General features: G+C 39.3%; 1 non-coding gene across 1 annotated transcript; it reads left to right on the top strand.

Moving 5' to 3' along the window:
* The first annotated feature begins 14,334 nt into the window (after window positions 1–14,334).
* On the top strand, window positions 14,335–14,438 carry LOC112438539 (U6 spliceosomal RNA). The gene has a single exon (XR_003026954.1). It is a non-coding gene; the product is annotated as a U6 spliceosomal RNA (small nuclear RNA).
* Window positions 14,439–15,187: the final 749 nt, after the last annotated feature.

Genomic DNA, 15,187 nt, shown 5'->3' with positions numbered 1-15,187 from the left:
AATCCCAGCACTTTGGGAGGCCGAGGCGGGCGGATCACCTGAGGTCAGGAATTCGAGACCAGCCTGGCCAACATGGTGAAACCCCGTCTCTACTAAAATATAAAAAAATTATCCAGGCGTGTTGGCAGGCGACTTAATCCCTGCTACTTGGGAGGCAGAGGCAGGAGAATCATTTGAACCTGGGAGGCGGAGGTTGCAGTGAGCCGAGATCCAGCCATTGCACTCAAACTTGGGGGATAAGAGCGAGACTTCTCTCAAAAAAAAAAAAAAAAAAAGAAAGAAAGTAAGTGGGGAGCAGGTGTGGGAATTTCCCCAGCTTTCTGCCATTTTGTAGTTTCCTGGATTACTGTTTTTCTCACTTCTTATCTGCTTCTCCTTAGTGATTAGTTATACAAACCTTATTGTGCTTTTCAAAATACAACTTTTGATTCTCAAACCCAATCAAATTTGAGAAACTAATTAAAGCTGCAGGTGCCTCTGCACAAGAAGAATGTATGCGCCCACTTCGCAGATGAAGATTTACATAATGAGACTAGAGGAAAGAATGTTCCACCTGGCCCCAGGAATCACAGAATTTCACAGGCTGTGAGCTGCTTCCTTTCACTTTCAGGTGATTTCTCTCTTGGCAGGTATACAGAAAAAAACAAACAAACAAACAAACAAACAAAAAAACCCTGAAGGGCCAGCCTTTCCCAGCCAATTTCCCCCTCTAGCGAAGTGTAAGGGGAGAATATAGAAGGTGTCAATTTCCCCCCTTTCCAGGACAAACACTGCCTGGAATTCCCTTTTTACCTCCACTAAGGGCTTCTTGTCAGCCCCAAAGTCCCACTCTCACCCTGGACTCTAGTGTTGAGCTGGGAACTACAGCAGCACATTGCCACCTCAGCCTCTTTACTAAAATCACAGAATTGGAAAGAGAAGGAAAATTCTAGTGGGACAAGAGACATGTTTCCCAGATGGCCCAGTTGTTTGACAGATGCTGAAAACTTCAATGAGCGCCTTTCTCCCTATGGGATGCATGTGTTCATGAACTACACATCCTGCTGGTCTTGAAAGCTTCTAAAGAAGTTTCCACAAGTCCTTTTGGTACCTTCCTCAGTGTTGAACAGTGCTCCCTGTCCGGAACTACTTTATGAATACCAAACGTGGTTGCGTGTTTTGTTTTCTTTTTTTCTTTTCTTTTCTTTTTGTTTGTTTGTTTTTTTTTTTTTTTTGCAATTCCAATCCATAGCCTTTGAGTGCATCATTACTCAAAATGAAGTAGACTCTCTTAATATTCACTTTTCATTACTAAAGCCACTAAAGAGTTAACTCCCTGTGTTTTTCTTCTCTTGGCTTAATAGTCCTCATGCCCCTAGCCATATTTTGTTGCTTTATTTTCATCCTGGTGCCTAGTCCATTGGCCTCTCTCCATACTGCTCATGTTGATCCTAGAACCTGTATGGTGAGGCATTATGTGACAAATCGGGCTTGGTCTGGGAATTTGAAGGCCTGGGTTCTAGTGCCAGCTCTGTCTCTTCCTACCCATGGGAACTTTGGCAAGCTATTTAAAATTTCTGAGCTTCAGTTTCCTCATCCGAATTATTATCAATTCAGATAATAATTGTCCTTACTGGGATACAGTCCAGACTAAATCAGATAACAGAAATAAAGGGGCTTTCTGAACTAAAGAGCATTATATAAGAGTAAGCTATCACTCTAAAGTAAAGGTCTTTCCAGTGCTAAATAAAATAAGCATCAGATCTCCCCTGCTTGTTCACACAGTGATAGACTTGTCTGATTTTGCTAAGCACATTTTTTGAGCCATGGCATATTCCTTCCTCGCAATCAGATTGTGGTTTGCCATGACCCCTCTATTGGAGACAAGATTAGAAGCTGCTAAAACTTATTGTTGGAAAGATTAGAAGTTGTACTATTTAAAGCTGCCCATCAAGGTGATGTATCTTGTCATATATATATATATATATATATATATATATATATATATATATACACACACACACACACACACACATATATGTATACACATGTGGCTGGGCGCAGTGGCTCATGCCTGTAATCCCACACTTTGGGAGGCTGAGGTGGGTGGATCATTTGAGATCAGGAGTTCGAGACCAGCTTGGCTAACATGGTGAAACCCCGTCTCTACTAAAAATACAAAAAAATTAGCTGGGCATGGTGGCGCACACTTGTAGTTCCAGCTACTGGGGGAGGCTGAGACAGGAGAATCACTTGAACCTGGGAGGCAGAGGTTGCAGTGAGCCAAGATCACGCCATTGCACTCTAGCCTGGGTGACAGAGCAAGACTCCGTCTCAAAAAAAATATATATATATATATACACACACACACACACACACACGTATAAATATATTCCTTGCCCACCAATTAACATAACTGTTCTCTTTATCAATAACTGTTTGAGATGTCTATGTATCTCCTTCTCTCCATCTCCATCATTCTCATTTTACTCTAAGCAGACAGCAAATAAAGTCAAGATAAGAACAAGATAAGAGGTTATTCCATGTTTTCCAGTCTAGGGTCTTTCCATGTTTTTGGTGGTTTCCTTAGGAATGTAATTTTTCATGTTTTCATTACATTCATTGGGAAACAGCATTTTAGCCTTTTCGAGGTCCTCTTCTTGGAAGTTCATTCCATCTGCTTTTGTCACCACTTACAGCAGGCCCCATTTCTCCTTTGAGAAGTTGACCATTGACCTAATATTCAGGTATAATTTCATCTTCGTTCCACTGTGCTGGAGGGACAAATTGTTTTTCCATAACTCTTCTTTTGACATTGACTCTGAAGAGCCTATATCTTATGGGAGCAGAACTTGCCTAATTTCATCTTCTCTTTTCAGGATATTACCATATCAATCTCCAGAGGCTTAAATCCTCAAATTAAAACATAGACTCAAGGGGCTCAGGAGCACTCATATACTCTGTTCCTATTAACAATTGGGACTTTTCCTTGAGTCCCCTTTTGGAACAGGATCAAAGGGTCCCCATTCCAACGTCTTTGACTACCACCTAGCATGTGCTTCTAAACACATCCCTGTCAGAGATGAGTACACCTTCTGTATATCCTTTGATGGGATGAAAGTCAGGTAACTTCAGATAGACACGTAACTGCGGAATGATCAGAAGTTCTAAAACTTCTTAGGCTGGTGCCTCATGAAGAGTAAACAACAAATGTCGTCATGACTGCTCCGAGACCATTTGCTGCAGAATGCATTTACCTAAGCTGCAGAAATTAACGGTGTTTACAGCATTCAAATATACAAGAGTTGTATGCCTTCTTCTCCAAATGTAATTAGGGAGGGAAAAAAGTTGTAAGATTCACAGTTAAATTGTTTTAGGTGGCCATTACTAATGACCTAAAGAATGTTAGACAATACTTTTTTCTTTGGGCCACCTGCAACTCAATGTATTCCAGAAAGTAGAAATGTAGAAACAGCTAAAAAGAAAAGGCATATTCAGAGGTTCACAAAACAAAACAAAGAAATAAAAAACTCATATTGTCAACCTCCTGATAGAGCAGCCGGCCCAAACTTTGAAAAAGAAAGCTATCACTTATTGAAAGACTGAACATGTCAGTCTTCACACCTATGTATTAACCACCATCAAGTTTGTCTTGAGGTTATTTGAGCATTCGTAGATTCTGTATATAATAATAATTGGTATCTTTCATTGAGTACCTACTATGTGGCAGGCACGTTAGCAACATCATCTTTCTTAATCCTCATGAAAATCATCTAATTTAGGTGATGTCAGCCTCATTTTACAGATGCAGACACTGAGGCTGAGCAAAGCTTGCCCAAACTTCTACAGCTAGACAGTGGATTTGCTGAGATTCAGGACAATTTGACCCCTAATGTCCATGATCATTCCACACTGCCCTTCTACCTCTCTACCCTACTGACATAATACTATGCAGAAATGTACTGTTCTTTCTCTGGGTTAACTTATAAGCTTTTAGAGCACCAGGTCCCAGGCCCTCAATCTTTTCTCTCCACCCTGAAGTACCTGATTTAGCAGCAGACTGTATCCTTGAGCTGTTCAGTCATCGGTGAGTGAGTGAGTGAGTGCTGCAAATAAGAACTAAGTCCTTGTCCTCCTAAGAACTGTATCCGCTCCTTTGCTCAGCCCCTGCCATCACTTCTTATCTCCAGGGATCTAACCTGAGTGAAGGAGAAGAAATGAGGGCATCCATGAGCTAAAAGAAATATGTATAGATAAAATATTCTTTTCATTAGGTCAATTGAATTCCCATTTATTTGTTTTGTTGTGATTTTTTTTGCCATAGCCCCATTGGCCTTCTGATGAAGTACATTGACCCTGTTTTAGTCCACTGGGGCTGCTATAACAAAATATCTTAGATTGGGTAATATTTTTTTTCTTGAGACAAGGTCTTGCTCTGTCACCCAGGCTGGAGTGGTGCACTGGTGCGATCACGGCTCACTGTAACCTCGACCCCCCTGGCTCAAATGATCTTCCCATCTCAGCCTCCCCCTGAGTAGCTGGGACCACAGGTACATGCCACCACACCTGGTTAATTTTGTAATTTTCTTTCTCTATAGATGGGGTCTCACTGTGTTGCCTAGGCTGGTCTTTAACTGCTAGGCTCAAGTGATACTCCCACCTTAGCCTCCCAAGGTGCTGGGATTATGGACGTGAGCCACCATGCCCTGGCAGTTAATTTATAAACAACAGAAATTTATTGCTTACAGTTCTGGAGGCTAAGAAGTCAAGAACAAGGAAGGCACCAGCAGATTTGGTGCCTGGTGAGGGTTCACTCTGCTCCATAGATGGTGTCTTCTAGCTGTGTCCTCACATGGCAGAAGGGGCAAACAAGCTCTCTGGGGCCTCTTTTATAAGGCCACTAATCCCATCCATGAGGGCTCTGCCCTCACGACCTGAACACCTCCTAAAAACCTCACCTGTTAATGCTAGTGCATTGGGCATTAGGTTTCAATATGAATTTGGGGAGGATACAAACATTCAGACTATAGCAGACCTCTTCTCAGAATAATCTTTATAAATGAATACAGTAACACACATAGAATTATGAAGGAAACTGATTATATGGAAAAGTTTATCAAAATTATTTTAAAAATCAATTTTATGATATAGTAATATGTGTGCTTCTTTTGTAACACATTAAATAATAATGATAATTATGGTGGGGCATCGTGGCTCACGCTTGTAATCCCAGCACTTTGGGAGGCCAAGGCGGGTGGACCATGAGGTCAGGAGTTCGAGAGCAACCTGACCAACATGGTGAAACCCCATCTCTACTAAAAATACAAAAACTAGCCGAGCATGGTGGCACGCACCTATAATCCCAGGTACTCAGGAGGCTAAGGCAGGAGAATTATTTGAACCCGGGAGGCAGAGGTTGCAGTGAGCTGAGATCACACCACTGCACTCCAGCCTGGGTGACAGAATGAGACTCCATCTCAAAGAATAAAAATAAAAAAACAAAAAATAATGATAATTTAAGACCTAAAAGCAGGTGTAATAACAACCATAGTTTCTAAGTAGTGATGAGCAAAATAATATTTAGGTGTCTTTAACACCCTTGATATGATATGAAAATATCTGTGGTTTTCACTGGTGTCAAAGTCCTAGGCACTGCTAATATTATTGTGGTCTCTTGCCTACACTTTTCAAGAACCCCTAAATTTTATCCATGGATCCTTTGGAAGTGGATGGATCTCAAGTTAAGAATCCCTGGCTTAAAGAATAATAAGGCAAGAGGTTCAACTACAGAGCTTGTATTCAAAATAGTCCACCCTATGTTCTCTCGCCTCAAACAATTTAGAATTGCTCCCATAATTTTCATGCTGTTTCTTTGGATCTCTGAATGCTGTGAAAAACACAGTCTGAGATTTACAGTTGTCTTTGATTAACTATCTCAGTTTAGCCTGTGTTCTGGGGGCATGTTTAATGAAACTAGCAGTCAGTTGTCTTCATTTCCTACCAAATTTTTATTACTGCTATTCAAATATTCCAATCCTGCCTGGCCCTGATTTTTCAGCTCAGCCTCCAACTTCCTGAAGGGGTCATTTAGAAAGCAGGTAGGGTCTGTATCCCCCTGACACAGAGGCAGTGCTGGGCCCCAGAAACAAATTTAGGATCTGAGATGAGAAGGCCCAGACTTGAATTCTAGCTCCACCAGCTGCTCTTACAGGCTGCACAACTTTCTGCAAGACTCTTCGAGTCTCAGTTTTCTCATCTGTAAAACGGACACATTAGGAGTACATATCTCACAAAACTGTTGTCAGGAATCAAGCACATGCAGATACATAGTACATAGTAGCTGGCTATTAGTATTAGCAGCCCACTCTGAGCCTCAGTTTTCTCATCTGTGAAAGTGGAAATATAAACACTGTGTTATACTGGCAAGTTGAATGTACAGTGTTCCCTCCCCGATGGGCATATAACAAAACAATCTTTCCCCTTTCTCCAGGAGCTGGGGAAATTTTTTTTTTTTTTTTGTAAAGCAAGGATGAGGTTTTAGAGCATTATAGAGAAGGAGGGCAGAGGGTGGATGAATGAGGTTTTGGGGAGGGAGCAGGGAGTCATTTATTGCTGTAAGCCTCTGATTCCTCAAAGCCTCTCTGAGGACTGGCTACATTAGCATCACTGGAAGAGCTTACTAAAAAGATTTTCAGCTGGGCCCAGTGGCTCATGCCTGAAATTCCAACAATTCAGGAAGCTTTTGGGAGGATCACTTGAGCCCAGGAGTTTGAGGCCAGCAGGGATAACACAGCAGGACCCTCATCTCTAAAAAAATGTTTTTAATTGAAAAAAATATATATTTTCAGATTCCTACCCTAGTGATCATGATTCCTGAGCCCATTCCTCAAAGTAGGGGCTAGTACTTTAGAAACCAAATCTGTGGTCCTTAACCAAAGTTGATCCCACTTTAACCCCAAGGGCCTTGTAGAAATGGACATAAGGCTTTTTTTTTTTTTTTTTTTTTTTTTTTTTTTTGTCAGAAGGAGGAACACTTAGTGGGCAGGGCCAGTGCTAAATGCCATGTATATTAGTCAGGGTTCTCTAAAGGCACAGAACTAATAGGATAGATGTATATATGAAAGGGAGTTTATTAAGAAGTATTGACTCACACAATCACAAGATGAGGTGCCACAATAGACCGTCTGCAAGCTGAGAAGCAAGGAAGCTAGTCCGAGTACCAAAATCTCAAAAGTAGGGAAGTGAAGCCTTCAGTCTGTGGCTGAAGGCCCAAGAGCCCCTGGCAAACCACTGGTGTAAGTCCAAGAGTCCAAAAGCTGAAGAATATGGAGTGCGATGTTCGAGAGCAGGAAGGATCCAGCACCACAAGAGAAAGGTGAAGGCCAGAAGACTTGCAAGTCTGCTCATTCCACCTTCTACTGTCTGCTTTTTCTAGCCGCGCTGGCAGGGGAGGGGATTGTGCCCACCCAGATTGAGGGTGGGTTTGCCTCTCCCAATCCACTGACTCAAATGTTAATCTCCTTTGGCAGCACCCTAACAGACACACCCAGAAACAATACTTTGCATCCTTCATTCGGATCACGCTGACACTCAACATTAACCATCACACCATGCAATGAGCAGGATAGCCCCACACAATGAATAATTGTTCCACCCAAAATGCCAACAGTTCCTAAAATTGTCTACCCACCCTTAAAAGGGTACTTTCATTGAAAAGCTGAAGGATAAGTTTTGCTCATAAGGAACTAACTGCAGCTATTTAGCAAATATACCACAACCCACCCATCTAAGAGAGCTGTCCTCTTGAACAGAGTCCCCTTGCGAAGCTGCACTCGTATTCCATATATACTTGCAGTAATTTTAACCTTTAAAAAGGTTTTTCTTTTGGAATTAACCACTCTACTCCCCAATAATTGTTACAGCTTTCTGTTTTTTGTTTGTTTTGTTTTGTTTTGTTTTTTGTTTTTTGTTTTAATTTATCTCAATAGCTAGCAATTATCATGCTTTTGTGATGGTTTAATTTTGGGAAATATTCAAACCCCATTCCAAACACCAAAGATAAGACTGGTGACACTGTTTACAGTCCAAATGAAATATGTCTAAAAAGTGACAAGATAATTTTTGTTTTCCCCTCCTGCAGCATGTAAACTTGCTGAGATGTGGAAAAATCTGGAGAAACAGTATTAAATGATGATCCAAAAGTTTATTAGCTCTTGAAATCATCAAGATTCGGCTATACTTACTGTTGGGGATAGAATGACCACCAAGTAGACACATTATAGTTGGTTTTTTAAATTTTTAAAATTTATATACCCTGGGATTACCTGGTTTTCCCATAATTACCATGTACTACTTTTATAACCGGGGGAAATCGATTCAAATCTTAAAGTAATAATATTTTTCTCAGTATGTTCCATTCTTTCTTTCCCACCCTCCTCTCCTCCACCTTCCAGAAGGGGACATACCATCATGATAGCTTGCATTACCTACCACACACCACCATAGGAGAATGGCTTAATAAAGGAGCACACATCTGCTCACTGTGTTGTTATCCAGCCATTAACATGATCATTTTGAAGACTGTGCAGAAACATGGGAGCACGTATGTTTAAGACAGAATGCAACAGAAAAATTCAGACTATAAAATATTATTTACCGGGCCAGGCGCGGTGGCTCACGCCTGTAATCCCAGCACTTTGGGAGGCCGAGGCGGGCAGATCACAAGGTCAGGAGATCGAGACCATCCTGTCTAACACAGTGAAACCCCGTCTCTACTAAAATACAAATAATTAGCCGGGCATGGTGGTGGGCGCCTGTAGTCCCAGCTACTTAGGAGGCTGAGGCAGGAGAATGGCGTGATCCCGGGAGGCGGAGCTTGCAGTGAGCCTAGATCATGCCACTGCACTCCAGCCTGGGTGACAGAGCAAGACTCCATCTCAAAAAAAAAATAAAAATAAAAATAAATAAATAAATAGATATTATTTACCTAATGGTTGCAATCATGTGGAAAAATATGCATATGCATAAGTAGTCTTCAATGATACTAACCAAAATTTAAAATATTATTAATAGGTTGTGGAGATTATGGGTGGTTTTCTTGTTATCAAAATTGTCCTGAATATTTTATATCATCCTTTTACTTATATTTTGAATGTAAAAGGGAGATACCTGTGTTCATTATATTTATTCCAATTATTCCAATAAAGCATTTTTGCCATTTAAAAAATGCCCAGTGACTGATAACTCAGTATTAAATTGGAAAATACAATGTGATGATTACGTGGATTCATTTTATGCAAAAATCATAATAAGTTAGTGAAACATATACTGTAAAACCTTCTACTTTACCTACCATGGAAAACAACATTCTCTTTTCTTTCAGCGTATCTGGGGACTGAGTGTTTGTGGAGTACTTTTACATTTTACATTTATCGATCTTTGAAAAATAAACAAAATGATTGAAAATAAAGATGCAAGATTTTTGCCTATTTTTTTGTTTGTTTTCCCCTTGAGGACTTTAAACAATCCACGTGAAAAAGTAGAAGCAAACATGACTGTCTTTGAAAAGATCAAAGCCCAAATCAAATTATGATTTGTTCTCAATATTATAAGAAGTGTGGTTTAGGGCCGGGCATGGTGGCTTTTGGGGCCGGGCGCGGTGGCTCATGCCTGTAATCCCACACTTTGGGAGGCCGAAGCGGGTGGATCACCTGAGGTCAGGAGTTTGAGACCAGCCTGACCAACATGGAGAAACCCCTTCTTTACTAAAAAAATACTTAGCCGGGCGTGGTGGCGCATGGCTGTAATCCCGGCTATTCGAGAGGCTGAGGCAGGAGAATTGCTTGAATCTGGGAGGCAGAGGTTGCAGTGAGCTGAGATCGCGTCACTGCACTCCAGCCTGGGCGACAGAGCGAGATTCCATCTCAAAGAAAAAAAAAAAAAAAAGAAAGGAAAAGAAAAAGAAGCGTGGTTTAATTACAAAGAAAAAAAAAACAATGATTTATGATTTCCATTTTCCAAATTTTCCAAATCCACTATCTTTTTTCATGATTCTGTGATCTTAGAGTAACACACTTTTGGCTTTTATTTTTCTCTGCTGTGACTACAAGTAAGTAGAAATGCATGTCCTTTTAATGCGATTTACTATTTGGAAAGAGTCATATGGTAATACATCTATAACAAGGGAGATATGTGCCAGCCCCACGTTTTGTTGCTAAAAACCTCATTACCAAAGGTAGAGAAAATATCCGGGATGAGGGAATGAGTCCAGAATATAGATTACCTCCCTGTCATGTCCTTGCAAACCACTGACCACTTTCCACCTAACTCCAACTGGCATGTCCTCAGCCTCTTCACAAGGTGGAGAAGAGGTGATAACTTCTACTTCAGCACAGGTCCCTACTCATCAGAGACCTCAGGTGGAACCTCTTTCCCCCTAGTTGCCACCACCCTGACCCAAATGCAAACCAACTGGTATTTCCCCGAGTGCCTTCCATGCCCAAGAAGCCTGTGTAAAAAGGTGCTTTCTTGCCAGGCATGGTGGCTCACGCCTGTAATCCCAGCACTTTGGGAGGCAAAGGCAGATGGATCTCTTGAGGCCAAGAGTTCGAGACCAGCCTGTACAATATGGCAAAACCCCATCTGTACTAAAAATACAAAAATTAGCCGGGTTTGGTGGTGCGTGCCTGTAATACCAGCTACTCGGGTGGCTGAGGCAGGAGGATTGCTTGAGACCAGAGGTTGCAGTGAGCCAAGATTGAGCAACTGCACTCCAGCCTGGGCAACAGAGCGAGACTCTGTCTTTAAACAAATAATAATAATATATATAAATCTCATATAAATTTTATAAAATTTAAAAAGATGCTTTCTTTACTCATTCATTAATTCACTCACTCAACAAACATTTATAGAGCACTTACTGCATGCCTTGTCATATTGGATCCAGGTTTCCTGGACTTTTTATTCTGCCTAAAATTCCAGTAGTTTTAACCTTTAAATTTGTTGTTTTTTGTAATTGACCAGCCCACCTCCCAAAAATCATATGCAATTTGTAGGGCTGTCACTAAGAAAAATGATACCAAAAATGTAAAAACAGAATTCAGTAACAAAATGAATATTTACCTAGAATTTAGAAAACACAACAAAGTACATATTTTCAAAAGCTGAAATACCACAAACATTAGAAAATCCATTAAAATCACATAATATTTATATTAATTAACTGCTTCACACATATCTACAACATTTTTCTTTTTCTTTTTCTTTTTTGAGACAGAGTTTTACTCTTGTAACCCAGGCTAGAGTGCAGTGGCGTGATCTCAGCTCACTGCAACCTCCGCCTCCTGGGCTCAAGCAGTTCTCCTGCCTCAGCCTCTCAAGTAGCTGGGATTACAGGCATGCACCACTGTACCCAGCTAATTTTTGTATTTTTTTGAAGAGACAGGGCTTTACCATGTTTACCATGTTGGCCAGGCTGGTCTTGTACTCCTGGCCTCAAGTGACCTGCCCGCCTTGGCCTCCCAAAGTGCTGGGTTTACAGGTGTGTGCCACCGTGATGGGCTCATTTTTCTTTCTTTTTAAGCTGCATATTCTTCGATTATCTCTTCCTATAACAATAATTTTACAATAGACATCTCCATAGAGAAAATAGAAAGATAAATCAATCTTTCCTCTAGCATCATTAATCAAATTTTTATTATTATTAATGACAGTTTAGAAAAGTATTTTCAACATCAAAGTTCTTTATTATTAGTATCACATAATTCTTTATGAAAATAAGAAGAACATTATCAAGTATCTTTCATATATAACCTGCAATATTGAGAAGAATTCTCCACAGTTCAGCTTCTGGTTCTGTACATTTCAACTTTGTTTCTCCTCTATTACTCACATACTTCCAATGATGAGTACCAAGGGACACATTCATATCAGGATATAAGCTCTAGGCCAGCAATTCCATGACATGTACCAGGTGAAATGGCACAGTGAGTGGTAGAGAATTTCTGCCAGCCATTCCTATCCTTGGCAGGTAACAATAACATAATTATACCCCTAGGTGACCGCAAATAACATAGATATATTCCACTAAACTTTAGCTAAATGTATCCCCATTTCAAATTCCCCTTAGCCTGATCCCCAAAATTCCTGCAGCCACTCAGATGCCATTCAACAAGAAGGAGGAGGGTGATGAAGAAGTCTAAATGGAAAGAGACAATCGCCTTAACCATTTGCAAATTTTGCAAAAACAAGACAAAATGAACACATTCCAAAGGCCCATCCTAGGACTTTGGGAGGGGCCATCTATGTGATGGGCCCTGAAACTTAAGCCTCATTTGCTTTATGGTAAATATGCCACTCCTGATTGTATAACTTTGAGTAAGTCACTTCATTTTTCTATTCTAACTGCTCACTTATAAAAGGCTTAATTCTACCAATTCATTCATTCATTCGTTGATTCAACAAATAGGTACTGAATGTGTGCCAGGTCCTGTGCTAGGTACTAGCATCTGGATATTAGGTACTATGGATACAACTATGAACATCACACCACCACTTTTCTCAAGGATAAAGAAGGATACAAGAAAATTAACAATTACAATGCAAATAGGAAGTACTATGCTGGGAGAAGTACAAGTTCTCATGAAAGGCTAGAAAGGAATCAAGTATGATAATTAGGTTTCAACTTGAATAACTAGATGGTTACTAGCATCATTCTCTCTGAGATCTGGAAGACTGGAAGGGGTGCTGGCTTGTAGGGGAAGATGATTAAGTTTGGGATATCTCGAGTTGTCAGCAGAGTGTAGTAGTCAAAGGCCTAGTCTCTGTTATCAAGGTGCCAGTGAGACCAACTGTGTGACCATGGGCAAGTTGCCTAACTTCTCTGCCTCAATATCCTGAGCTGTAAAGCAAGAAAGTAATAGTAACTATCTCAAAGAGCTGTTGGGAGGAATGAAATGAGATAATACATGTGAAGTATTAGGGAGAAAATGCTTGCAAAATAGAAAGCATTCCATAAACATTTTTATACTATTATACTGTTCTTTAGGCAGTTGGATATATTGTCTGTGATGGTTTATTTTAGGTGTCAACTTGACTAGATTAAAGATATCCAGAAAGTTGCTAAAACATTATTTCTGCACCAATTTTATAAAATAGCAATTCATAGGACTATGTTTTGATAGATAGACAGACAGATAGATAGATAGATACATAGACAGACAGACAGATGATAGGCAAGAAAAATTCTTCCATACAGTAGGATGCTGACTAATAAATGTACAAAAATATAATATTAGAAAATTGCCATTGGAAAAGGATATTTACATAGTCTCAATATATTTTCTCTCAAAATGCTTGTTTATTACAAAGGGAAAATAAAAACTTTTCAGTGGGAAAATCTGGTAGATGCCACTTAACCAGCAATTAAAATTAAGATCAACAGTAATGGGACACCTCGAAGTGTCCCCTGATATGATAAATTGACAAAACCACAATCTCAGTTCTGTGATATTCTTGCCAAAAATACATTACTGAATCTACTCATAAGGAATATCAGACGAATATAAACCTAGAGACTTTATACAAAATAACTGTGCTCTAAAAATATCTATGTCATGGAAGACAAGGAATAACTGAGGAACTAGTTCCAGATTGAAGAAAACTAAAGAAACAAAACAGTTAAATGTGACACATGATCCTGGAGGGATTCTGGACCAGATTAAAAAATATATTTTATTTATTGACTAATTGATTGCTATAAAGAACATTATTGAACCATTGGTGAAATTCGAATGGGATCTGTGGATTAGATGGTATTGCATAAATGTTAATTTCCTGATTTTGATGGCAGTACTGTGACTATATATGAAAGTACCCTTATCTTGTAGAAAATACACACTGAAATATTTAGGGGCAGCGAGCATCATGCCTGCAACTTTCCATTAATTCAGAAAAATACTAATATGTTTACTTAAAAAGAATTATTTTAAAAAACATATTACAGAGAGTTTAATTTATTCAAAGAAAATTAGAATCAACTAATCAGAAGGAAGAGGAGAATGCATTATGTATATATAAATATCAATTATATACTATATAGAAATATTAATTACATATATAAATATTAATTATATATAATATATAGAAATATTAATTACATATATTATATATAAATATATATTTAAAGAGATTATAAAGCAAATGTAAATAATTGGGGAATCTGAGTGAAAACTATATAAGAGGTCTTTTTACTTTTCCTGCAACTTTCCTGTAAGTTTGAAATTACTTCAAAATGAAAAATGTAAAAACAAAACAGCTGGATCCACATGTCAAAAAAATATATATATAACATATTAAGTGCTTACTTTGGCAACACATATACTAAAATTGGAATGATACGGAGATTAGCATTGTCCCTGGTCAAGGATGACACACAAATTCATGGAGCATTATATATATATATATATATGTATATATATATATATAAAAAAATTTTTTTTGAGACAGAGTCTGGCTCTGTCTCCCAGGCTGGGGTGCAGTGGCACAATCTTGGCTCATTGCAACCTCTGTCTCCCCAATTCAACTGATATCCTGCCTCAGCCTCCCAAGTAGCTGGGATTACAGGCACCCACCACCATGCCCAGCTAATTTTTGTATTTTTAGTGCAGATGGGGTTTCACCATATTGGTCAGGCTGGTCTCGAACTCCTGATGTCAGGTGATCCACCCGACTCGGTCTCCCAAAGTGCAGGGATTACAGGCATGAGCCACTGTGCCCGGCCTGCATTTTATATTTTTTAGAAAGAAAAAGAAAAAAAAAATACATTGAGTGGGTTGTCCACTTAATCAAACAAGTCTACTTTAAATACTACTACATCTAGCTCATTAACTACTTTGAGTAGTAAGAGATGTCAAGAAAACCCATTCATGAAGGATTTGAACGTAATTATAATGATCAGTGTAAAAGTATTGTTCCCCTCTTGACCAGTTCTTAATCATACAGAACTTCTCTAAGAACACTTCTGGAGTATTAAGTGGGCTCTATACCAATTTCTACTGATCAGCCATGTCAATTAGCCCTAAGCTAGAGGTACTGGGTTTATTAAGTGAACAATGGAGACAGGTGAGACATGAATAAAAAATAGAGAAGGTTACTGTAAGAGTAGCATTGGCATTTGTTTTTGTCAGGGCTCAAAACATGATATCCCAAA

Source organism: Pan paniscus, chromosome X (genome assembly GCF_029289425.2).
Source record: "Pan paniscus chromosome X, NHGRI_mPanPan1-v2.0_pri, whole genome shotgun sequence".
Taxonomy (NCBI): Eukaryota; Metazoa; Chordata; class Mammalia; order Primates; family Hominidae; genus Pan; species Pan paniscus.
The sequence above is the reverse complement of the archived record's forward strand: the minus strand, read 5'-3'. Positions and strand labels throughout refer to the sequence as shown.